The sequence below is a fragment of the Polyodon spathula genome, chromosome 14 (assembly GCF_017654505.1).
Source record: "Polyodon spathula isolate WHYD16114869_AA chromosome 14, ASM1765450v1, whole genome shotgun sequence".
Taxonomy (NCBI): Eukaryota; Metazoa; Chordata; class Actinopteri; order Acipenseriformes; family Polyodontidae; genus Polyodon; species Polyodon spathula.
The window spans coordinates 10,660,221-10,686,589 of NC_054547.1; the positions used below are offsets into that span (position 1 = coordinate 10,660,221).

Below are 26,369 nucleotides of genomic sequence, written 5' to 3' on the forward strand. Positions count from 1 at the left end.
TCAAAGAAACTACAAAACAATATTGCAAAAGTCTACCAGAAGTAGTACAGTATTTCATGTTAGAATTTGGAAGGTCACATTTTTTATTTCATTTTTTTAAATTAAGTAAATGGAAAACTACAAAGCAATATGTAGTTAAATATGTTAACATTATCGAGCAGGTTTCATTATATTCCTTTGTGAAGCAAAATGAGTTCATTCTATAGGGTGATGCAAAGCTGTTGGCCATAGCTGTAGATCTATGGTAGGTACACTAAAGTACAGTAAATTGAAGATTATCTAGATGATACAAAACCTGTATGAACTTTTTTTTTCTCATTCCCTAATTTTAATAAATGTATTAATTTTCCTTTTTATTTGCAAACCCAAATCGATACATTTCATCAAACAGTTTGTATGACTGGAGCAACATTGTTATACCTATTGTTCAGACAGAAAACCTATGACAGCCCCCCAGCCTATGAACCACGGTGATAACCATACCATATCTTCCACATGGAATGGTTGATACCCAAAATCATTGTTTTCTATTAATGACCAACATTATTTTGAGTTGATTTTCATTGAAAAGAAAGAAAGGTTGATAAAGGGAATACAGTTAAGTGGTTGAGGTAGGTGGTCAAATGCAATGAGTATGATTTTTTTTTTTTTTTTTTTTTTTTTTTTAAGCAGCTGATGTCAAACATACAGATATTAAGGAAATAAAACACTGGAAAACTGTCATGGCAGATGTCATGAATTGTGTTCTTTGTGATGGCATACATCAGGTGGAGAATTCTGATTGGCTGAAATGCCCTTCAGCAGTCTCTAAAATCATGTTAGTAACTTCTAGTCACCTCCAAGGTAAAGGCACGCTGTTCTGTATCACAAGTTTGCTGAAGTATAGTATATTCAATGTATATATTCTACGGCACTCATTTATAAACCATATTTTTTTTTATTTTAATTTTTAATAATTATATATATATATATATCATATATATATATATATGTATATATATAATATATATTATATATATATATATATATATATATATATATATATATATATCTATTATATATACAATTATTTCTACATAACTGGCTTGGGAATACAAGGCAATTTGTCTGATTAATTATTCATTTTTATAATAAAGGTAATTTTTCACACAACAATTATGACACTAATCAATGCTGTGCATGTTAGGTCCTTCTTCAATGGGTGAACCTAGGCTTCTTCAGCACAACGGCTCAACAGCGAGAGGCACACCTCTCCTTGGCTCATAAAGTGTTGTCCTGGTAACCATTGTGATGCAGTCGATTATGGGACATAGACTAAGGCACACGTTGCTCCCTGTGCAGCTGTCAGTAACTGTAGGCAGGTGGGTTTCAGGGTCAAACTTAATAGCCTGCAAAAGGAAACAAAGGGCTATTTAATTTGTATTATTAGGTGCCAGTCAGAAGCAGTTCTTTGAGCAGATTTTATTTTTATATATATATCAAATAATAAATCAAAGCTCTCCAGCTGTTCACCACACATGCTGTACTTGTTATAAAGCCACACTTCAGAAATGAGAAAAAAGGCCTGACCTATTTGAAAATACTTTTTTTTCCCCCACTTATGTTTTACTAGAACACATTATATGTATGTATGTATGTATGTATGTATGTACATTGATGCATACATACATACATACACACATTAAAATACAACAAAATCCATAATTTATAATTAATTGAAAAAGACACAAAAGTAGCATTACTATTATTTTCAGGTCATGGGTCAATTATTTTAGAATCCAATGAATTTGATTGTATTCATACGGTCAACTAGCCCATTTGGATTGCTTATAGAAGCAAATATTTGATTATGACTTCTCGTAATGATTCAATATTATTGCAAGCCATTAATAATAAGGTAAGCACACTACAGATCTTGTCTCCTAACAATATACCTCACAATGGACAATTGTCTAATTTTTTTAATTTTATAACATTGTAGGGTAAAACAATTATGTTCTGGCTTATGCAACATTGGTGGAATTTATAAACCACTAGATCTTTCTATATTGTGGTTTAAAGACCACTTTATCAAAAATGCCATTGCATCGATTCCTTCTCCAATCAGAACTACATTTAGTGATCTATACTTTTTTTTTGTCAGTTAACAACAAACTATATTAAGGAATTTGTAGGACTGAAGCCTAGAAGAGGTTGGAGATATCAACATATCAATATTAGTTTGTTTGACATGTTATGCCAAACCAGCATTCTTTAGAGAGTTTATAGTGCCATCAGTACTTACTAGACACAGAGAACAAGAAACATCTTACTTTGTGAGGACATTTTCTCAAATTTTGAACACACATTGATAGTAATACCTGGCCACACTCTCTCTCTCTCTCTCTCTCTCTCTCTCTCTCTCTCTCTCTCTCTCTCTCTTGCCAGAGAAGAATGTTATAGAAACATCTGCAATTGCTACTCTGAATTGCAAGCCATAATTAATCCTGATGGTAGTCTGCTGCTTTCTGACACAGTGGCGGTTTAAGGAAAACTGAAGGTGGCATTTGGCTAATTACAGTTGTGTTCCTGCTAGCCAGAGTCATTACAGGTCATGTAGCATTTGCTGCAGTTGATGCACATCTCCTCGTCAGTCAAGGCCACCACTTGCTCCTTGCTGCCCAGGAGTCCATATGCCCCATTCAGAGCTTTCACAATCACACCCTAAACACTAAATAAAATGGGTACATTGGCCTAAAGCCAAATCTCGAAGTTGACGTACAAAACCAGTCACCCTTCTTTGATTCACCCAGCCAAAGTCTTTGAAGATCAAGCTGGCCCAGGCTTGAGACTTGTACCTGAGATCGTAATCAGTATTTTAATTACCAAAGCATACATAATCAAGGGTCATCCAAGGTAACAACGGCTCTCTATGCCATAAAAAAAAAAAAAAAAAAAAAAAAAAAAAAAAATGTTATCTTGTCTATGTGACAGAAGCAGACACCATCCCCAATTATTTGTCTGTGAGAACCGGTCTTTCGTTGGGTGTGATAACCCCATGTTAACAACACTTGAAAAAAAAAGGGTCCTTTGAAATACAAAGAGACAAGATCTCATCCTTCTTTCCCAGTCCCTGTCTACAAAGCTACTCAGGGAGAGGACATTTAATGATTACATTTTTATATGAAACTTTAAATACTTTTTATATGAAACTTTAGATACATGCGAGGGCCACAGAGCAAATCATATTGGACAGTGCAGTACAAATCACAATGTGGATACAGTTTCAAGGTAGGAAGTTTATTTTATAGACCAAAAGTTAAATTAAATAATGTTACCATGATCCAAGTAATGGCTTCCTTGTTTTATCAGTACGAACAATAGACAAAATACAATCTTTTTAGGTGCATTCATTTATCTATCTGTTTTCTTTTTATAATAGATTATCACTACCTTGCGTACATCTCCTGTTTAACTAGTGAAATGTGTGCTTTATAGATATATATATATATATATATATATATATATATATATATATATATATATATATATATATATATATATATATATATATATATTGCAAACTACTATAACTTACACACATAGCTCATCAATGTCACTGTTCAATAAAACAAACCCAGCGTGTTTTTTTTTAAAATCTTGGTTCATATCCGTTATTCTGTTATTACATCTGTTATCGTTGTAACCTTATAATTTATAAAAGGTCATAAAATGCAGGAATCAACTATAATGTGGCACATGTTACTTTTTTATCGCTTCATAGGTGTGTATGATTTGTCAACAACTGGAGGCAGTTAAGAGAATAATTTCATACCACTTTAGTTGCATCGATAATTTCATACCACTTAATTTAATCGTACTGATGGCATAGAACAACCAAGGCAGTCATTTTGACAGTTTTTGGAATTTAAATTTAAATTGCTGTGCATGTGTTTAAGATATGGAGCTGTCCTTTCCTGACTTTCCCTAAATATATGTACTAAGTACCCTGACAAAGAAAGAATCACGTAGATGCAAATATTAGGGAGATAAAATACTGTCATACATATTCCAACCAGGAGCGGTGAAATTGACCGCTACATATAAAACATATTATAACAATTAAATGTTGCGGTATTATTTGTATTTATCAGTTGGGACGTGACACCATATATTGAAATTTGATTATATCAGTCTGCATTACTCAAGTGAGTGGCCTTCTGACATTGCTGTTGTTTCAATGATCCTCCTCATATCCTATCAATCAGCCTTGACTGCTCACTGTGCCCAGTTGTCTGTCTGCACTCTGGTTACTATACAAGTCACTCGTTTTTCTAAGAAATTTATTATTACCCCAAGACTCATTGAAAATGGATTGCGGAAGACGTAGGACAGCAAAGCAGTGTTTGGAATTACTGCAAAGTTTACCGAACAATGATTCTGATGCAGCAGAGACGGACAATGACAAATCTAGCTCTGAAGCAGACTAGGGTTGCAAAGATAAATCTTCCAGCAACAGTGACAGTGAGGAGGATGCCAGCAAAGTGCCAGGACCAAGTGCACGAAGAGGGCACAGGAGATCCCATGGGAGAAGAAGCAATCCTGTGGCAGCCCCTGCAAGGATGCCAGCCACTTCACCTGCATCAGACCCTGCATCTAATTGAGCCGCTACTTCACGTGAGGCAGCCGCTTCTCCAGCGGTAGCGCCAGCACCATATGGCACTCAAGAGGCTGGTAGTGATGGTACTGTTTGGAACACTAAACATCCTGATGTTGAAGCTCCAGGTAGAAGATATATAGTATTTTGAGGGAAGTTCCAGGGCCCACAGTATATACATTGATGAGAGCGCATTGAGTGTTTTTCATCTATTGATTGACATGCATATGCTTCACCACATACAACTTTGCATTTCTTTACAATGTTTTGGTTGTGTAGATGCTTTAGATCAGTGGTGCACAACTAGGTCCTGGAGGGCCGGTGTCTCTGAAGGATTTTATTCCAACTGCACCCTAAAGTACTTTATTGGATCTTATTAGAAGCTTAATTGGTCCAATTAATTAATTTAGGCTATGGTTAGAACAAAACCAGGAGGTACACGTTGTTGTGCACCACTGCTTTATATGATGTTGTTCCTGAACAAAACTACAACTTATATTCAATTGTTTGTCCTTTCATTATATAGTGTTTCCTTTCTATAACATGGGTCTCACAATATGAGCATTGTAACCAAAGAGTGTTATAAAAGGGGGAGGGGTGGGGGGGGGGGGCCACGCCACGGGACACATAACAACACATATCTGACTAAAATAAAAAATAAAATAACTCCCTCTCTATAATGCACATATAGTGAAACAAAAATGTAACTTTCCATGAATTAACAATGCATAAAGCACCATGTATGGTGAAAAGCTAACATTCCCACTCGTGGATCATTTTAATGATCAGTTTTTAAACAATAAATAGCCGGGCTAGACAGCAGTCAGGAGTTCAGTTCGAAGTGACAGACAAGCAAACCAAGTGCGAGAAGGAGAGCAGGTTGAGAGAGAGAAAGAGGGAATGGGCTCGCCCCAGGTTCGGCTGCCGGAGTGGGGCTGAAACGAAGCTGAAGTGTCCCCTACAAATGAACATTAATGCAAGAACAAATGGATCCTCAATATTTCCCCAAAGGTATTTTATAAATGTTCTTCTAGATGTTGAATAAAACATGAGAGCAAGCTTCATGTTTTACATCCACAATAATTCATTTAGAATGTTACTAGGGTTAACAGAGCTTTACAGATTTGGCACCTAACTGAACAGCAGGAACTGGCTTTTTTTGCATATATGGTTTTCCTTCATTAGGCTCATTCACAATGGACTCGTTGGTACTCTTCAATTTCAGTTTATAATCTGCTAAAATCATCTTTCTTTTCTCAAGGTACAGGTCAAAACTGAGCAACTTCTGCAAAAAGAAAATAGACTGGAAAGTGAACACCACTCAGGACTGGATCTTTTCTGATTCTAAAAAGGCTGATGTCTTACTTTCACTTTTGCACTCTGACATGATGACTTTTCTTTCATTGTTAATTTTTTTTTTTCTGCCGCAGTCCTTCTTAGGCCATAACCTGTGATTTTTGATAACTTAAACGCTAAATTAATGTTAATAAAGCACTTTCTGTTAAAAGATCTTATATCAGCTGCCAACCAGAACGATGGTTAATCTATCTTGAAGAAAAGCTCTAGGTCTGGTGATCTCTGATAAAAATTAACATTTCAATAATGAGGGTTTAGCAGTAAGCATGCTGTTGGACTAGTTTCTATTTCATAAATCAGAAAATAGTTTCTGAAGTCATGTGTTACTTGTATTGCATAAGTTATTAACTATAGTGGTTGTTTTTTATTTGTATTTTCTTATGAGAGCCTTGAACTGGAAACAGGTTTCTTGCTATTAGGCATTTTATTAGCAAACCCAATTCCCACATATTGCTGATGTCACTTTACTGTAGACAGTTCCTTTGAACCCTCTGCTAATCAATCACAGTGCATTACACAGGGTTTACCATTTGAGGCAAGCCTACTGTACATTATTTTTTGGTTCACTACAGAATTCACATCCTGATAATCCAGCTCTGTTCATTCACCATGCCTGTCTCTGGCTCAGGGCACTTATTAAAGCGGTTGTAGCAAAAGAAACACATTTTACCAAACACGTCATTTTCATTTTAAAATCTGGTGTTGCACGAGGTTAAAGAAAGTTTGCCCGCTTGCCTTTGGTTGGTTACTAACAGGAGAGAAGGTTCTGGAGGGGTGGGGACAATTTCCCTCTTCAGGTGGAAGTGCAAACAAATTTCTTTGCTAAAACAGGTTTCCTTCAAAACTATACACTTGTGACCATTATAGTGAATGGACATACATGGTGTGGATAATTTATGGAATTTTGTGGTTAACTACAATCACTTTATGAAGCTGAAAAGCCTACTGCGTTGAATGCTAATGCTTCTATAAAATACAACGGAACATCCCTGGAATACAGATACTCAGTTGAAATAAATATGGATTTGGGACAAGAAGAAGAGTGTCATCTCTTTTTCTGTGTACACGAGGAATGTTTTTTATGTACCTCAGTGTTGGAATTGACTACAGCCCTATATTTGACCCAAGACCACAAAATAAATATATACATTAAAATGTTGTTTTCAGTCAGGAACATCAAAAGCATCTTGATGACAGATGGGCACATCTTTGACAATGGTGGTTATTTTTTTTCTAATGGTTTCCCCTGGGACACATCATTGATGTATTTGTTCCCAGTGGAAGTGCTAAATCCAACCCATCTCAAGATAGCATGTGTCTTTCACTAAAACCCCTCTCCATCTTGAGCTACGCATAACACTAGCAGGCTGAGGCTGACAGCATAATAAATCAACAGTTATAGCCTTTAAACATAAAGTCTTCTGAAAGTATTATATATATATATATAATATATATATATATCTATATATATATATCTTATATATATATATATATATATTATTACAATAATGTATTACTTTGCTATCTGAAAGATAATTGGATGGTTATGAATAAGTAAAATATCCAATTAGAATTATATTATACTATTTTGATTTTATTACAATTACAGTTCTAAATATATCATATTTAGTAGAGATTTTCTAGCACTGTAATGGACCATCTTAGGAAAATGTTACACCCCAATGACGAAGAATATTCAGGAGTGAGGATAGCCTTTAGCTGTTTAAAATAATACATCCCTGTGTTCAGAAGTTTTCATCAATATTGAGTGAAATTGATATAACACAAAAACCACCAACCTTGACTGATCTGCTAGCTGTATTAACAAAAAATAAACAAACAACAAAAAAAACCCTGTAATGATTCTGAGCTATTCCAAAACAGACAACAACCACTTTCAAAACTGTGTCTCAGAAAAACGTGCCCCCCAAACATTGCCGATACAACAGCCATTTTTCAGTGTATTTAATTAGCTGGCTCCTTGATTATACAGGACATACGTGTTTTAATAATATAATCGCCAGTTAGTACATTTTGTAGTTTTACAGTACAGTTTGAAAAAACTACAGTCTGTTTATTGGCTTAATTATCTGATATGTAAACATCCTATCAACCCACGTCACAGTAGAACTCAAAGGTTGGGATAAGGCTTCTCTTTGGAGTATTGCATTTAAACTCCTGCCACTGCTTGTGATGTTATGTACTGTACAGGCTTGTCCAGTGATTTTAGAAGGAACAGCCCTTTGATAGTATATCTCTTCACAGTGGAACACAAACAGTAAGATTCACACTGACACAGATTAGATGGATATAAACACATGCATACAAATATCTGTAATGTTAACAACAGGTACTTCAATTTAGGAAATTCAAAATGTCCAGTATACGCAAATGTAAACACAACACCTGCAAAATAATATATGTGTAGATGCACAGAACTGCCATCATAATGTATGTTATCACATGTATCTGAGTAGATAGGCAATTAACATCTCTACTCTAGATGTTACCTCTCTCTCAGAAAAGTGGTACAATAAAGTGTTCACCCTGTCAGTGCATTATCTTCATGCACAGCTGGCATCCTGTAAGGTAATGGACAGCAACACATTCCCCAACAAAAACAGACTCCAATAAAAGAAAAGATTCATTTCCGTAGCATGTGCTTAACTGGAGTACCTGCTTGCAGTGATTTCAAGAGATTACCATATTCATGACAGTTTAGAGTGAAAGCTTTCTACTCTGTTTCCCTGAACACGAAAAAGGAATTAAAAAAAAAACAAAACAAAAAAAACAAACTGGCTGACAGTTTGTCTTCAGTTTGGTGGACAAATGAATAAAAGGACAACCCTCCTGTTTATGCAAATTGGAGTTGGCTAGGTTAACATAATTTATCAGAGATGACAAAGTGCTTTAAGATATACAGTACAGCGCATAGAAGAAAGCCAGACTACTACTAGTGCTCTGATATTGGAGGTGAAATGTATCCCCAAAAACCAGTAATGTATTAGAAAGTTTTAAGCAAGTTAGTGCTCAGTTCTAGGATGGAAAGTCACAGACAAGATTTTGCTGAAGCTATTGTCGCATTTACATGATCCATGAGTGGTATTATTTGCTATATTCCTCTCTGCTCTACAACAAACAAATCATATGTAATTATACATAAAGTTCAGATTGAAATCCTGATTCTGCCAATCACCTTTTAATTCTATCATTAAACACACACACAGGTGTACACTAAATGTGTTTTGGGGTTTAATAGTCCTGTATAAAAAGCTATAAAATTTTACTGCCTCGCCGTCATGGCAGACAGTATGTGAGGAGAAGCGAAATGTGTGTATTTGCTATGAGCTGGAAAGGAAATGTGAAGTACCCTGAGGGTAATGAGTAAAATCTATCAGATGAGAGCGAGTCAGACATGAGGCATGCTGAGGATGTGCTGTATCAGTCACAGTTGCTGCTTGATTCCTGCCTTTCCATTTCATCTCTCCACTGCAAGCTGATAGCAATCCGGAAGACAGACAATGCACTGTATCGCCTCATGAGCCTAACTGAAATCAGTTGTTACGTAAATCTAGATTTTATTTTAAAGGTGGTTAACTTTTAAACCCACATAAACCCATATTTAATAAAAATACAGCAGGCATTTTCCCCCAGTATCAGCATCCCATTTTTATTTTTTGTTTCCAGAGATATTTACAACCTCCAATCACTACAAGCAGAAGCAGCATAACTTAAATACAAGGTAGGAAAAAATAAGGAGGGAGGAATCTGGTGTCCCAAAAGCCAAAACTTTGTGGAATATAAAGGCAAACATAAGGAAAAAGATTGTACACAGAAACCAGTTAATTATATTTTATTATTGCCGTAAAACAATATCTTTTATTTGATTGCAACACTTAAATCTCTAATAAACTAATAATGTTAATTGCTCCCTAAAACACACATCAGGCTGTAAACCAAAAAAGATAAATAAAAATTGTGCAGTTTATTCACACTAAGTACTGCAGTGTGACATAATTACATATAAACACCAAAATCTATCTCTGTGTTCAGCTGCCATTGGTTTAACAAGGAAAGCACATGTTCAAATCAAATTTTTTTTTTTTTTTGGTATTATTATTTTTCATTACAATGTGTATTAGCCTCAGAGGTGCGTAAACGTACAATTATAAAAATACAATTAAGATTTGGCCTGTTCAGAAAAAAATAAATAAGCAAACTTGTTTAAAGGCCATCGTGTGTCCATGGTGCTGGGGAGACACTCACTTAGAGTCATTAAGCCTAAGCTGGCTTTTGCTTGTCTTATGTTCTGCATGATAGCAGCCTATTTGTTGTATAATAATACATTCCAAGTTCATTTGAAGCTACCGAAACTGGTGAACTGTGGCCATTTTAATGAAGGTATTGGGTGCTATGCAGCTATGCATAATCTACTAAGCACGTGTCCCAGGCAATCAGAGAGCACCACTGCTAGCGAAATGAAATATTGTCCAAATAACAAATGTGTCAAGAGCTTTTTCCTCTAAATCTTCGTGCTATAATAAATACAGAAAAATGCATTGAATTACTTCACACCTGCTTGTCAAAAATGCCACTACCACTGTAAAACAGAAGCAAGTTAAAATTCATACAACATCCACAGCAAGTAGTGTAATGCATGCAATTTCAACAGTCATTTCTTCTGTATACATAAATAACCCCCTGTGATTTTATACATACTGTAAAGCTGCTCAAAAGATAAGCCTGCCTTTGAAATAATGAAGCTTGATTATTATTGAGAAGACATAATAGTTAATGAACACACATCAGTTGGCGTTCATTTAAATATAATCCTTTGTTTACTGTAGAAGCACATATTGTACACAAAGCAAATACTTTAGTACGTATTGCATATGCAATAAGTATAAAATGTATAATTGTGTTATATAATAATATACTAAATATGTAAAAATGTGAGTTTTAATAAAGATTTTAATAAACAAATAGCATCATTTGTATACAATAAAACAGCCACACATCCTAGAATGGATCTTTTTCTCATGATACTCACGACCAAACTTGATCTAGAGGATCAGAGAATAAAGAGTATGATACACACATCTCAAAGTCACATGACCTCAATGTGGCAGCCATATTAGGTCAAACTTCAATGTGAATGGCATTATTATATTTTATAAAATACAATGTTCACAAGTGAGTTACAAGAGATTTATATTTTAAAAAGTATATGAAACTGATAGCTTGTCACCTTAGTGTACCTCTCAGCACAGTGCTGCGTTTGTCCCTCTTGAAATTTTAACACTAGAACCACCACGATTATGCTCATACCTAGAACAGCTGCCAGCTGTCATTATGACTGTTACATTTTAAACAACCTCAATATTAAAATGAAAGACAAACTATCGGATACAACTCAAAAGTTTTATTCAAGCAAATCATATCAAACTTCTGCACAGCCGAAACACCATATTTAAATGAATAATTAAACATAAAAAGGTTTATTTTTTAACTTACCACATATAAAGCACTACTTCACAAAATCAAGAACTATAACAAAATAAACATTTCAAAAGAAACTAGTGTGTAAACAGGTATATGTACATACAAAACTGTAAAAATGAAATTATTATTATTATTTTTTAAGTAACATTAAAAAAAGAAAATAATCTAACATATTCCCAGTATGTAAAGTAAAGGCAATTTCAGGGAAACACACTTCAAAGTAGCACCCTAAGTAGCACAATCCACATAACTCTTCTCAACTTTTCCTGTGTATTTACCACATACTGCTCTTTCACATTAGGCACAGATATAATACGACATATTTTTATTGCATATAGCTACCTGGCATTGTTTTCTCTTGCATGTGCCACTGGGTGTAGCACCGAATCCAGTAGAGCTGCATTCGCCTGCTGCTTTGTAGTTTTCTGATCAAAATGTTTCTGCTGAATCTCTGTGGCTAGCTTCAAGATGAAATGTTTCCTACTGATATTTTCCCTGGTGCATTCCTTGTACAAAAAGAAGGAATTGATGCCTGCCAGGTTCAGTACATTTTAAAATACAGCAACTGGACACCAACGAGAACCGACTTTCACTGAGTGCTGATGTGCCACCTATTCTGTACTTTGTGTCATTGTAGAAATCCACAGTCTCCGTTTTTTTTCTCTCGTCAACATATGAAGGGAGCTGAGAACTGGCTTGCACTTGTAAACAGTTAGCATAGCACAGTCACTGTGTTTCAAAATTGTAGTGGAGTACAGATGTGGTTGCAGGTTTTGCACAGATGGTGGAAGTTCTATTCTTGCTTTGTTCACTGTTCCAACTCTTTTGTCAATCATCATTTTGTATCTGATATGCCTCTGCTACAATATAGTGTTGAATGTGGTGTAGCATTCGCATATCAATCAACAAATGAAATGCACCGAGAGTGCTATCGATGTTGCTCATTGCATCCGGCATGCTACCTGAGGTTTCAGTCAAAACATATTGTGCAGCCCGTCTTCCCACAGCATCAACACTGGGATTTATAATTTCCCAAATAGTGCCATCCTTCCCAGTCTCCTGAAAGCCTGTTCGTGCTGGTGATGCAGCTGGAGCCGCTGTCCTTGGTACTGCTGCGGGTGAAGCGGTTTCATGGCTGGCACGCCAGCAGCTTCTGCAGGAGACAATACAGGTAAAGTGGTAAGCTTAGTGGGGGTAGAGATAGCAACAGGCTTGTGTGATATATATATATATATATATATATATATATATATATATATATATATATATATATATATATATATATATATATGTGTGTGTAAAAATAGAATATTGTAAGTTATATTCAAAATAAAAACATGTATTGTAAAAGGCAGTCAAAATGACTGCTTTTGCTAGTCAACAATCTCCCTCCCAAACTGTGTTTCATGTTATTTTGTTTTTGTTGTATTAACTAATATTTGTTTGTCATTATTAGTCGGCTAAGCTATTCGGGTGCTGCCGCTACAAAGCCAGTATTTAACCCGGACTGCACTGCACCATTGTTCACTATTATTGCATCACCAACACAAACAGCACTCACTACTGGATTAAGTGACTGTGTCTGTATTTGTTGTGTCTTGTTTAGTGTCTTATTATTTCAGGACTGAACCCCGTGGTTTGACTGAGCGATACACATCGGTGTGTAGAGCCAGTTACTACTATTTATCAGCCAATAAAGAGCTGTTTAACCATGAACTGCATTGTTTCAAATCATTCCTGAGCACTGCATCATTTGTACACCTGCGCACTGCAAACCACTTTGACACACTTCCTTCCTTTCACGATCCTGCCTTTCAAACACCGTCAGGGTATTTAATACATGTATTTAGGAAAAGTCATAAATGAACAACTGCATAACTTTCAGATACTCAGAGTAATTTAAATTTGAAAACCTTAAACCGTCAACATGACTGCCGTGGTGGTTCTAGTGTTAGAATATCTTGAAAACATTTGTTCGGTACATCTGACACTACAGCACAGGCTCTAGGGACAATTTGTATGCAAAGTTAATGAATGGAATCTAATTAAAAATCAAAAAAGCGTCTTAATACCCACTTGGAGAATGCCAGATGTACTCCCCCCCCAAAAAAAGCAGTATCAATATGTTCTGTGTAAATGAGGAGTAAAGAATCAATGTGGCCTATTCAATACATCCAAACATTTTCATTGTTTTACATTAAATTGATTCATGTTGCTTGTTTACGAGGGATTACACTACATGTATCTGAATACAGTCTTGTTTATATAAATCTATTATTTTTTCCAAATATAAAAGTATCTGTTAATGTTCAATTTCGTACAGTATTAGCTCAAATGGAGCTGGTTTTTATAGGGTACACATTAGGCTTTATAGTTTCAAAAACGTTTTGATTGAGCTGCTCAACTGTATTGCCTAATTTGCATCTATCCCAAGCCGCCACAGAATATAGAATGATAGTCCCCTACATATTAAAAGGAGCTGCTAATGAAAGGTTACACAAAGAAGCTGGCAAGAGGAACAAATGACTTCACATTTGAGCTCTCTTAGTGCTCAGGGGTGAAGCTAAACTCACACAATCCAACAGAATCCAGAATACTGCTGTCTTCTCCAAAACATTGCTTTTAAACCCCTGTCTTTCATTTGTAGTGGCTTTTTATTTGTCAGGCAGGATAAACATTATTGTAATTGGTATGCTTGTCTAACTGCCATAAATAAATAAATACATAAAAAAATTGTAATGAGATTTTCACATACTGTGACAAAACAACAGGTGGGTGTTCTTCAAGCTAAAGTGACATAAAATGAATTAAGGCTTCATACAGAATGGTGACAACTCTCATAAAGCGTTGTTTTTTAAAACATTCAAATTCATATGCATTAGCTATAAAATGACTGCATATCATAATAAAGCACACTGTTTCAGTGATTCGATTAGTTTCATTGCTTAAATAAGTTTAGTTTTGGTTGCTTAGCTACCGACTGACCACATTCTGACAGATATATTATGATTAGCACACTTAGAAATCTGTAATAAAAGCAATTCACTATACACACATATACACGCATAATGGTCTAGCTGCTTTTCGATCATGTGGACTGTAGAAAAGGTACCATACAAAGTTTAAAAATTAAAAAATATTGTATACTGTTATTAATAAATGCCACATAAATGGTAAGACTACTCCTTTAGCATTGCATAGCACTACCTTAAGGAAAATGAACTGTTCAGCTCAGCCCTGGCGTGTATAAACATATGCCTCCACAAAATGAAATGAAAAAATGTTCAAAAGGTAAGAAAAAAAGGAGTACGATCATTTAAAGGTATTACATATGAACAGCTACAGCATGACTGAACGTCCTAGTATGCGTTTTAATCCAGTTTGAAATAACTAGCTGCATTCATGTTGTATGTTGGGTTCATTCACAGATTTGAATATTAAATTTAGATGTTCTATCAAATATTGACTGAATCTTGATAATTGTCATTAAAGAAGCATACAGATTTTTTTTTTTTTTTTTTAAATATGAACAGAAATATAGTGGACGTAAAAACTGTTATATTGCCTAGCCCCGGTACAAGTAGGTGAAGGTCAAGATGATATTTCAATATTGCTACAGGCTTATCTTGCCCCTGATGTTCTGGGTGAAGTACTCACATATTTGCTGAGGCGCTTATGAAAATGGTACAATACAGCTGCAATGAGCTGCTTCAGCAAATAAAGTGTTAACAGAAATGCTTACAGAATATTACAGATAGCCACACTGAAAGCCTTTTAGTATAGTTTCTGTGTCTATGTCTCCCCCCTTCTTGACTCTAATCACCACTTAGTCAGTCCCAGCTCTCCAGCTGAGAGAGGCAGGCTTGTACAGATGAAGGCTTCATTAGAGCGGCAGGCTTGCCAAGCTTGATATTGGTTCAACAGCAAGCCAAAGAGCTATTTAAGACCTGAATTCCAGTCCAGCCTGCCACCTGGGGCAACCGCTCTCCTTCGTGTTTGGCAAGACCATGAGCCAAAATTAGCAAAGAGGAAAGACAGGCGCTTAATTTCACAGTATCAGTGCTTCTTCATTCCCATACAAAAGTATACTGTAGTATTTAGACAATATTCCTACAAGAAAAATGTTTTTAAGCAACCCAGCTATTCCAGGTAACAGTGTTACATATTGTACAGTACAGTACCATTCAAAAATAATGCTGAAGTTTTATGTCGAACTTTACTCTTATGTTACATACAGTATATTATTATACTATTATATATTGGACTAGCCACTGACATGTCTTGAAACAACAATGGTCACCTTGTGATCTACTGCCCATCTCTTGTTCTCTGGATGGGTTGAAAACAGCGCCTTAAGTGGAATTTGGTCCATGCTCATACACAGTACAGTCTGTAATCTACTGTGGGAAGGTTTAGACAACTTTGAATTTCAGCCACAACAACCACATTACAAACCAATGATATCTGGCAGTCTAATCTTATAAGCCTTTGTATGCATCTGTTTGTTCCTATTCTGGTCAAACCCTGAAAGGCATGATAAAGTTCAGAAGTCTTACACTGGTAAGTTTAAACAGTGAATGAACTGATGCTGGGCAATCGTTTTTAGTTCAGATCATATCACTGGTGGTGTGCAAATTCTAAAGTGTCACAGTTTTGCCACATTGTGTGATAAAAAAAATAAAAAAATAATACCTTTTATTATTCTCTATCACTGTGAAAATTGACTATGATCACTCAAAACACGTAATGCTGTATTTACAAGACAGATGGAGATTATATTAAGAAATCTCTCTCTCTCAAGTGTATTTCAAATGTTTGTATAGAGAACTATGGTACTGTATATTTATATCTATTTATAAATGTGTATATTCTTAAAGACAACTTCTGAAAAACAACAATCCATTAAATAGTTTAATTCAGTAAAATCTATTACATGCTTTGCTGTCATATACAAATTGAATTACCTGTATTCAATCAATCTATTAGGAAGGCTGCAGTTTTTGGAAATGTATTATATATTTATAATTAAAATGTTAATCTAATTTACATGGGGGGAAAAAAAGGATTTATGTTAAGTGTAGCTGGTCAATTATGTTAATACAATCAAGCTGTCAAATACAATGTCAGTGCATTAGAGATGCAATTCAAGGTATAACAAACACAACAATAATACAAAACTCAAAACACTCAAAACATGATTTTCATTTAAAATACCACGGATCTTGAAGAAATGTCTCATAGAAAAACATTATAATAATTGCAACACGAAAGGCTACACGACTTCTAGATGAAAGCTATGTGTACTGTATGCATGTGCGAATGAATGTATGTTATTTTAATTTTGTCTTTAAAAATTGCAGTATATCCAATTAGATTTTTCGTGTTTTAAAGTCACTTTAATTTCAAACAGATGGCAAACATTATTTTTAAAACACAAATAAAAGCATAACCAGGTAAATGAGCTGGCACTTGATTTGTTATGATTTCCAAATACAATAAAAACAGGATGGGCCTTGTCATATACTTTCAAAGGCCTTTCAGTTTTTGTTTAATGTGGCCTGACAGTTTTATAACTCTGTAGCATATTAACACACAGCACTGCATATCGCTACAAGCCTTAAACACCCACCACTTTCCAGTTACATGATGAAATTTTGGCAAACACAGTACCGGTACTGTACAGCATATATTTGAATTCATATACAACATTGCAGGCTTGCTTTAAAGGTAAAAGTGGCATTTTCTAAAATTTGAATCAAATGAAATAAATGAACTGAAAGTAATTTCTCAGAAGCAGGACTCTTGCCATGTGCAGCTGTGAAAGATTAAGCAGTGTAATGCTACCTTGTGTCATCCCTGATCTTTCACCAAAAGTTTCACCAAAAAGCAAAGGAAAATAATGACTAGAAACTGCCAAAGGACACATTCAGAGAAACACACTTCTTATAATAAAAATACTTTAGTGGATCAATATGGTATTTGGGGTTATTTAACTTTTTATGAATATGTCATGTCCCCATGACTGCCATGAAACATAACTTTTCACCATATGTACTGCATAAATTATATTCTGTCATTTCATTAAACATATGCTTTAATATTATCTATAAAGCAATTACATTTTGAAAGGTTGGAAAGTGTAGTTCAGACATTACTTAGAACTAAATTTACCCATCATATTGAATGGGTAACCATCACAATGAAAAAAAAAAAAAAAAAATGTTTGCATTGAAGCATATCTTGCCAAATACACCAATACATTAGTTTAAGCATGACAAAAGGCATGTTTCAATCGAACACTGTGGATACCACTGGTCTATTTGGCCCAGGCTCAACCTAACTCTACCCAAGGGTGAAGCTTACCTTTCCCATGAGGTCTGCTATCTTGGGCATGGGTTTCCCCTGTTGCTGGCGAGGGGTGGGTGGGCTCTGTCCATCCCAGTCCTGGAGCTGCTCCAGGCTCTGCAGGTATAGCGGGGCTTTCAGTCCCATACAGTATAGATTAAGACACAGATTACAGATACAGTACAGGACAGATTAAGACACTTCAACTGTTTTCTAAACACCTGAGTACCATAACAGTAACATCCATCCCTTTTCTGTGAACTGAAACTGCACAGCTCCTCAGACAATGAGTAACAATGAAAGTTCAGAACATGAGGCTTAATTACAGGGGAGATTGCCATTCTATTGCTTTTGTTTCACACATCAATTCCAGCCGTTTTATTGGCATAAATTGAAACAAGACGGGTCTGAAAATCTAGATTATTGCAGCTTTTCATTAAAGTATCATTCTGTACTATAACTACTTGGGGGCAGTTTCATGACCTCCTGCTCAATATAAAACAAATAACTTTATCTTGAATGACAACAAAAGGAAAGTCTGGAAAATAAATGGAACTAATTCTGGAAGAACTTTGTCATGCTAAAAAATTAGAAACATGTTGGTTATTACACATTTTACAAAAACAACGACATTAAATGAATGTAATAAAGTCTGAGTGGCAGCAAAAAAATGGGTGCAAAGTGAAAGCACTTGACTTACTATCTCCACAAAAAAATACTGCTGACAAGAACAACATTTCCAACAATCAACTGCACCTACAAGTGTCAGAAGAACAAATTCAACAGCTACCTAGTCCCTCCAGCAGGGGGATCTGTCTGAAAACCTGCTCGCTTTGTTTGTGGTCTCTTACATCAGTCTGGTTGACCTATGAAAACTGTAAAAATTTATTAAAGGAATTTTTTTATTTTGATATGGTATTTTCCAAATACAATTGTATTTTGTATTTAAAATACAGTTTATCCAAAATAGTTTGTATTTGGTATTTTGATACATTTTTGCATTAATACATTAACCCAGTAATATTTTAGCCAAGCCTAAAACAATATGTAGAACGAAAGCCTCATTATAAACCAACCATGAGATGCGAGATAAATGTCAAATGTATTCATTAACTGAGGATCGAAGTAGCTATTACCAAAAAGGTTATTTCAGATTTACAACCATTGGAGATAGTGTTTAAAGTGGTTTGAAAAAGATGTAGGTATGCAATAAATAAATAAATAAATAAAAATCCTGGGAGGTGGGGGTGGTTGCATGACTTTACCACATATATCATTTTTAAATGCCATCTACAATGTTATTAAGGATTTTTTTTTTTTTTTTTTTTTTTTAAGGACTAGTGTTTTGATTGTACATAATGAAACAAATACAGTACATTGTTTTACTGTTAATTGTTTTTAGATTATGTCTCATTAAAGGTCTATATAAATTAATTATTTAAAAATCTTTACATTTTTTTGTGAACACACCCTTAGACAGTATTTAATTTACTTGCATCACGACAGCACCATTTGAAAACAGCTATTTATATTTCTGTTTGTATTCCAGATGTTGTTGTTTACGCCAAGTCAGGATAATCAACAGAATTAATGCTTGTGGGGGAGTTTCTCTGCTCATGTCCACGTATTGCTGCTTTAGTTTGGGTTTGGCACCGACTTCTTCTTTGTAGGTCTGATGTTTTTGTGTTGTCCAAACTGTCGGAATTGTCACTTGGTGATTGCTCAGTCTTAATATTGCTTTAGCTGGCCTAGATGGCTATTTTCATTTTTATGTCAACAGCTGATTAGCAGGTAAAAAAAAAGTGTTCAGTTTTATTTAAGCAATAGAGCCTGTTGATGTGGGCTCTACCATATGGTAGATGACTGTGACTGGAGTCCTGAGTTGTAGGCGAGGGTGCGAACGAAAGTTAAGGTCATCTACCACATGGTAGATCCCACATTGAGAGGAATCTTCCACTGAGGAAAACAGTCTCAAACATAATTAGAATAGAAAAACGTCATACATAGTGAAAATGTTATTTATTATTATTATTATTATTATTATATATATTATTATTATTATTATTATTATTATTATTTATAGACTATTACCTATTCTTAATATATGATATCTTATATATAATATGATAAACTATTATATATATTATATTTATAATATGCTTACTCTATAATATAATATATCTATTAGAAATTATTATAATTAATAGTCACTATTTATTGGGGTCTTACTCTTATTATAATTTATCTGGACATGTACAATTCTTGAATAGTCAGTATAGTACTGAGTCAGACTTGAAACTTGTTTTTGGAGACGAGGCATCATTCAAGCTGGTAGAGAGGATTGGCTGGTGACAGAATTGTGGACCAATCGTGTCTTTCCTGTTGATTTGCTCTCTAGTAGGTGCGACTTGGGCCTTCATTACGATGTCTTGTTTTAGACATTATTTTGCTTGTCTCAAGACCAGCGTCAGAAAGTATGTTTAAGTAGTTTTTTATGTTATCAAATTAGTTGTAGATTAGAATGTCTTTATGCGCGGATTGATTTAAGATATAATTCACAGTTAAACACTTCAACGTTCCAGCTGGCATCTTTACAAAATAGAAGCCCGCTAGATCCGGAAGCTGATTGGCTGCTCACACTCAATCATTTTCTAAAATTCACTGTAAAATCAAGCAAGTGTTATTCGTGTCTGTGGGTCAAAAGGGAAGGCACTTAACTTTCAACAGTGGAGACGTACAGTAAAGAAAGACTACTTTGTACACTCGAAAAGGCAAGCTAAGGCTAATCAAATGTATGTACTAAATATTAATAATATATTCACATATATTTTATATATAAAACTAGTACACAAAAATAAAACAGACAAAACTACAGAGTGTTAGTAGGATTTGACTGGTACGGTTTCCAACACATATGAAGAATTTACTACAGGGGAAGTGCTTGCGGAGAGTAAAGACATGACCTGTCGTGAAGTTTTTTTGTTCAAAACTATGGCGGTCTGGGTACCAGTGCAAAGGTCCTGTGGGCATGTGGCAGGCTGGCGAGTGGATAGAGGCCCAGAGACAGACTGCAGTTCAAAAAAATAACTATTTTATTATAAATAAACACAAAATGAAAGGGCACAAGGGCCAAAACAAAACAATTTAAACACAAAGAAAGACAAAAAAAGCAAAATTTACAAAAATAACAATCTCCAGGCTGGGCAATGCCTTCACTGGATTCAAGCTCTCCAAACCCAAAAAAACCAACCTGCTTCCTCAGCTCCCTCTCTCCAAATGAGAAGCAGAGGCCTCCTTTTATATCAGGTGGCTGGGCGCTGATTGATCGTTAATCAACTAATCAACCCCAGCCACCTGAACATAATAAACCCAGGCAGGTAGGGGAAGTTAACCCCATCTCTGCCAATTTAGGGCAGAGCTTTGCTCTGCCACAGGGCATCAGATGATTCTAGGGCATTTGCCAAGCACTCCCATCTTTCACTTCCTGAGCTCGGCAACTCTCAAACCCAATACTTAACCCTAAATCTAACCATTAAGAATCATCTGATGCCCTCAGGACACCCTTAGGGATTGAGGGCATCAGATGTGTGTTGTGTCCTGGTAGGGGTTTTGCTGCAGTATAACATTTATATAATTGTGTGTTATTTTCTTTTCTTTTGCCGATATGCCACACCGTTAGTTTTTTATGAAAGTAAATCAAGCACTTCAGGATTTCAGGAACCTTTATGGACCCTGATATTTACTACATGTGATGTGAAAACATGTAAAAATTAAAAGAACGAAATAACGAATAAAAAAACAAACAAACAAAAAACCATAAATACATACAGAAATAAATTAACAAATAAAGTAAACAGAATCCGACCAAAAATCTTCATAGGTATCTGTTAAGGTGGATGTGGTTGGTGAAAGTATGATGGGATGTCTTATGTTTCATTAGTTTTTTCTTCAGAAGGACATGATGAAGCCTGCTTGCTGCTTCATCCGATCAAGCACGACATTATCATGCAGAGCAATGTGGAATGGTGTTTGCTTGAGTACAGTTCGGGTGTAAAGTTTTTTTAGTACTACGTACAGTTTTACAGAATTATCGGATCATTTTTATACATTTTTTTGCTGGTATAAAATCAGATGCTGAGAAGCAAAAAGAAGAAATATTATATAGAATTACAGTAAAATTAAGCTTGAAAACTGGGTGGGGGTGGGGAGATTGCATATGTCATCCCCCCGACCAAAAAGTGGTGTGCATATATAACCCCCCATGCTCCCCTGGGATCTAAGCCCATGCCCTCCAGGATTCCATGACCAGAAAAAAAATCACGGAATTTGCTCTCTCCCGTGGAATTTTCAATTCTTTGCAAAGAAAACAAACTCTCAAACATTTGCTCTATCTTCTGTCATTGTACATGTCACTAAAGTGCATGCATACTATTTATAGAGTGAAAAGTGTGGCAGGGTGTCAATGCAAGCTGTAGTTCAGCCATAGAGAGATTTCTAAGGCCATCGGTAAGCTCCAGAAACAAAATTAAATTAGCACCGAATATAATGGAAAACGATAGGGCAGAAATGCAAAATGCAAGTCCAGTATTTCCAATAACCCACTGTTATAGCTTTTGTTAAATGGATATAGAAGCAGAGCAAAAGGATTTCATAGTTTAGTCGCAAGTTCAAACCAAAGCGTTGTTCTGTTACTCCTATGTGAAGGGTCAGAGTAAAACAATTAGGACCCTGCTTGTACTTCCTGTGTTGCAGGTCCTGAAAGATGTCATTCTAATTATATATGGAAATATTCTAATTTTTTGTACCTGGTGTAGTAACATGAATTCTCAAAAAGAAAGGGGGCAGCGAAGTATATTAGATATTATCCAGTTACTTGGGATAACATTTTTGTAAAAATCCTCTTTTTTTAAAATAGTTTCTTTCCTGTTTGTTTTGTGTTGTGTGATGGCAGCACGTCAACGAAACAAAAATGCTAGTTTATCAGCCAATCAGTGTTGCCTGTCGTTGTTTCGAAGCGCTTGTCACAGCTTCCAAACTATTTCTATGTGCTGTCTTGATGCAGATAGGTTTCAAAGTTAAAACATTTTGGTGAACAACACATGTTTCTAAAAATACCTTATTACAGTTGTACAAAAATGCTCCAAGTCTAGTACACGTTTGTAAAACAACGCATTTGTAAAACATACCAATGCTAATTTGAATCCCAATGGCATTCTATTGCCAGTGATGTAAGAGTTTAAAAATAAATCTCTCTTTGCTTTATTATATGTCCTTTTATTTTCTTCTTCTTTGATTTCCATAAAACATGGCAAACATGTTTGTTCTGGGTTTTCTTTTCAGATTTTAGTAATGTGATTTAATAAGAAAAATCTATTTATCGAACTGTGACTTACTTTTTCAGATTTACTTATACTCATTAACATTGTTTTTCATTTTAAAAAATCATTGCCGCAGAATTTTGCAGAAAACAGGAAAATTTTACCACAGATTTCCTTGGGGAGTAACTAACAGATACAGACTTAACGAATTTAACAAGGAGATTATTGCAGTCTGAGGCATCACAAGAACATGGCGATAGAGACAAACACAGTCAGGCTTTACACAAGATAACTACTATGTCAAGTATTTCTGAAATACAACTGCAGAATGCCAGCCATAACTACTGTCTGGCTTCCGGTTCTGTAGATATCTAAGTTTAAACAGATGCATTAAATAGGAAGTAAGAAGCTGTTGGCATTTCTGTTGCAGACTATTCTTTGTTTGTTTGGATTGCTTCTTTTTGTAGGACCAGCTGTGTAAACAGTGCAGATTGATTCCTCTCCTTGTGGTCAGGTTGGTATATGAATGGGTGCTCTGTATTGTGTTGAAGCTGAGCTGCTCACCAGTCTGCGGCAGGCTCTCGGTCACATAGTTTTATAATGATCACTGAGGTTCAGGATGGCAGGGCACGGTCATTGCAGTGCTGCCTGCAACAGCTCCGACCTGATTCTGAAAGACTTTGTTTTTAATTTCTTTTGAAGTATCAAACCATGCTGTGTAAATGCATTTACTGGTGGTCTCTTCGCTAGATTCCTTCATAATGTATTGAAAGGTGACTATCCACTCCCTGCTGGTCAACACTCTCTGTGTCAACTTTTAACAGATTCATGTGTAAACATTTAATATCAGTCAGAAAATTAGGGCTTATATACTAATATATAGTACTGTTTTTCTTGATCATGTGGTTTTAATTATTGTTTCTAATTGCAGTTATTTGTCTGATGGTGGTCGGTAACTCATTTCTAGCGTACGTTTTTCGCTTAGGTTTTGCTTGTGAAAGAGTCTTTTTGTTTGAAAGTTGAGAGTATGATGTGAACTGGACGCACCATAAGAAGGCTGATCAGTTAGTAACATTCCGCTATTCTCCTTAGTCTAAGTCGAGACTGGAGTCCTGTACTGTAAGAGAAATCAAAGCTGTCTGTGCTGTTTTCTGAAAAAAATATTTCCTTTAATTAAAATGTAATAGTGTCAGTTTGTTTTCTCACTAAGCATTAATTGAATTGTCTAAACCCAGCTGACACAAGTTCCTTTCATAGCAATGCAAAATGAATGGGGCAGGGCATTTGCTCTTAGCTTTAGTCACCAAAAAGGTGTTTATGCAGTATTGACTAAGAAGACTGGTGTGACATTCAATCTGGAATCAGTTTCGGGATACTCTTTGGGTTCAATAAATAAATAAATAAATACATTAAACATCAGTCCACCAGCTGTGGAAAAGATGATCTATTCAGGGATACCAATATGTCCAGTAAGAAAGGGGTCTTAGCACGACACAATGGAAAACCCTCCCACCAAACCCATTGTACATATTTATTTCCTTACATGAGCAAATAAATTAGCTGGAAATGGCCATTCAGATAAGTGATCCATGCACAACATTCAGATGTAAACATTACTGTTGGTCAAAATGACAAGAGGGAAGTGTTTTGCACATTAAATGTTAGCTATGAAGACTGAACATGATCATTAAAATAAAAGCTCCATCTCCAGAATTATATACTAAAACACAGCAGCATATCTGCAGGGGGAAGGGGGGGAGTGGCAGAACTGTAAAACGTGCTCAAGAGCAATTCTCCATGAAGCTCATTTATATTAGACAAATTCCATTTCTCCAGAGAAATACAGTATGCATTAATTATGTTTTTATGCCTCCCACTGAGTATGAGATTTTTCCAGCAATTATAGGGAACATCTGAAGAAATGCATCCATTCAGGGATATTTAACTGTAAACACTTTCATTCTAATCCAACTCGCCAAGGGCATCACTGTCTGATGGTTTACATTTGAATAACAATACTTATAATACTAATTAAATATGCATGATTGAAAACTTAGTAAATGCAATTTGTGTATTAATATCTGTGGAAGCAGTCTTTACCACCTGACAATGCCTACCCCATACAGTTATAGTGTGCTTTCTTTTTTTACTAGGGACTAAATATGAATGAAAACTAGCATTCTTTATTAAAATAATAATCTCTCTCTCTCTCTCTCTCTCTCTCTCTCTCTCTCTCTCTCTCTCTCTCTCTCTATATATATATATATATATATATATATATATATATATATATATATATATATAAATGTTCAGTAATATGTTCCAGTGCCAGTGTAAAATGCAAGATTTCTAATCCTAGTCGGAAAGACAGAAACAGATCTATACTGTGTGTCTTATGTTTTGGGTTAGTCTGTACCTGATTTTTTGTTTGTTTGTTTTACAATACCTGAGTAAAGAAAGACAGTAGACCCAGATGGATTTACAGATATTCATTTTGAGAAGTAATATGAAATCTATAACATAAAAGAACTACTTTTGTTTTGAAGCTGTGAAGTTCTGTGAAAAGGTAGGGTGAGTCTGAACAATCTTGAATGGAATCAATACAAGAAACAACAAGATCTTCTTGACTTGTACAATCTATTGAGGAAAGCTTGTACATTCTGGGAGTGCTGTTCTATGCTCTAGGTAACCTTTACAAAAATAAATAAATAACAGGTAAATAAATAGAAATAGTGTACACTATTAAAATGCAATTAAACAATGTTACACTACTTTATTTCTATACACCAGGTTAAGTAAACTATTTCCATATCACTGCACAGTTCAGATAATAAGGTTTGAGAATGAAGCCTGGACAAGCAGCACACTTTAATTGAAAATAACCCACAAATCACCAAGGCTCTACACCAGTAATCTCTTGAGGAGAGGGTACTGCTTATTTGCATTTTGTCTTTTTAATAAAGCTCTTGAAAATAGATGGTGCATTAAGACATGCATCTGACTCCTATAGATGCAACAGCTCCTCCATTACTAGTTTTCATTTGCCAGGTTTTCAGAATATCAAAGACGTGATGTCCTCGGACACTGCATTTAGTACTAATGTAACTGACTACCAAAATAAATCGAAGTGAGAATTTCTAAATAGTTTCCAAGCAATTGAGACAGCAGGCTCTTTCATCTGCTCTGTAACTGTGGCTGGGCATTGATTTAAA

General features: G+C 35.3%; 1 pseudogene; it reads right to left on the reverse strand.

Annotated features, from left to right (window-relative positions):
* Positions 1-1,163: 1,163 nt before the first annotated feature.
* The window catches only part of LOC121327100, a 173,447-nt pseudogene continuing 148,241 nt past the window's right edge, over positions 1,164-26,369 (reverse strand).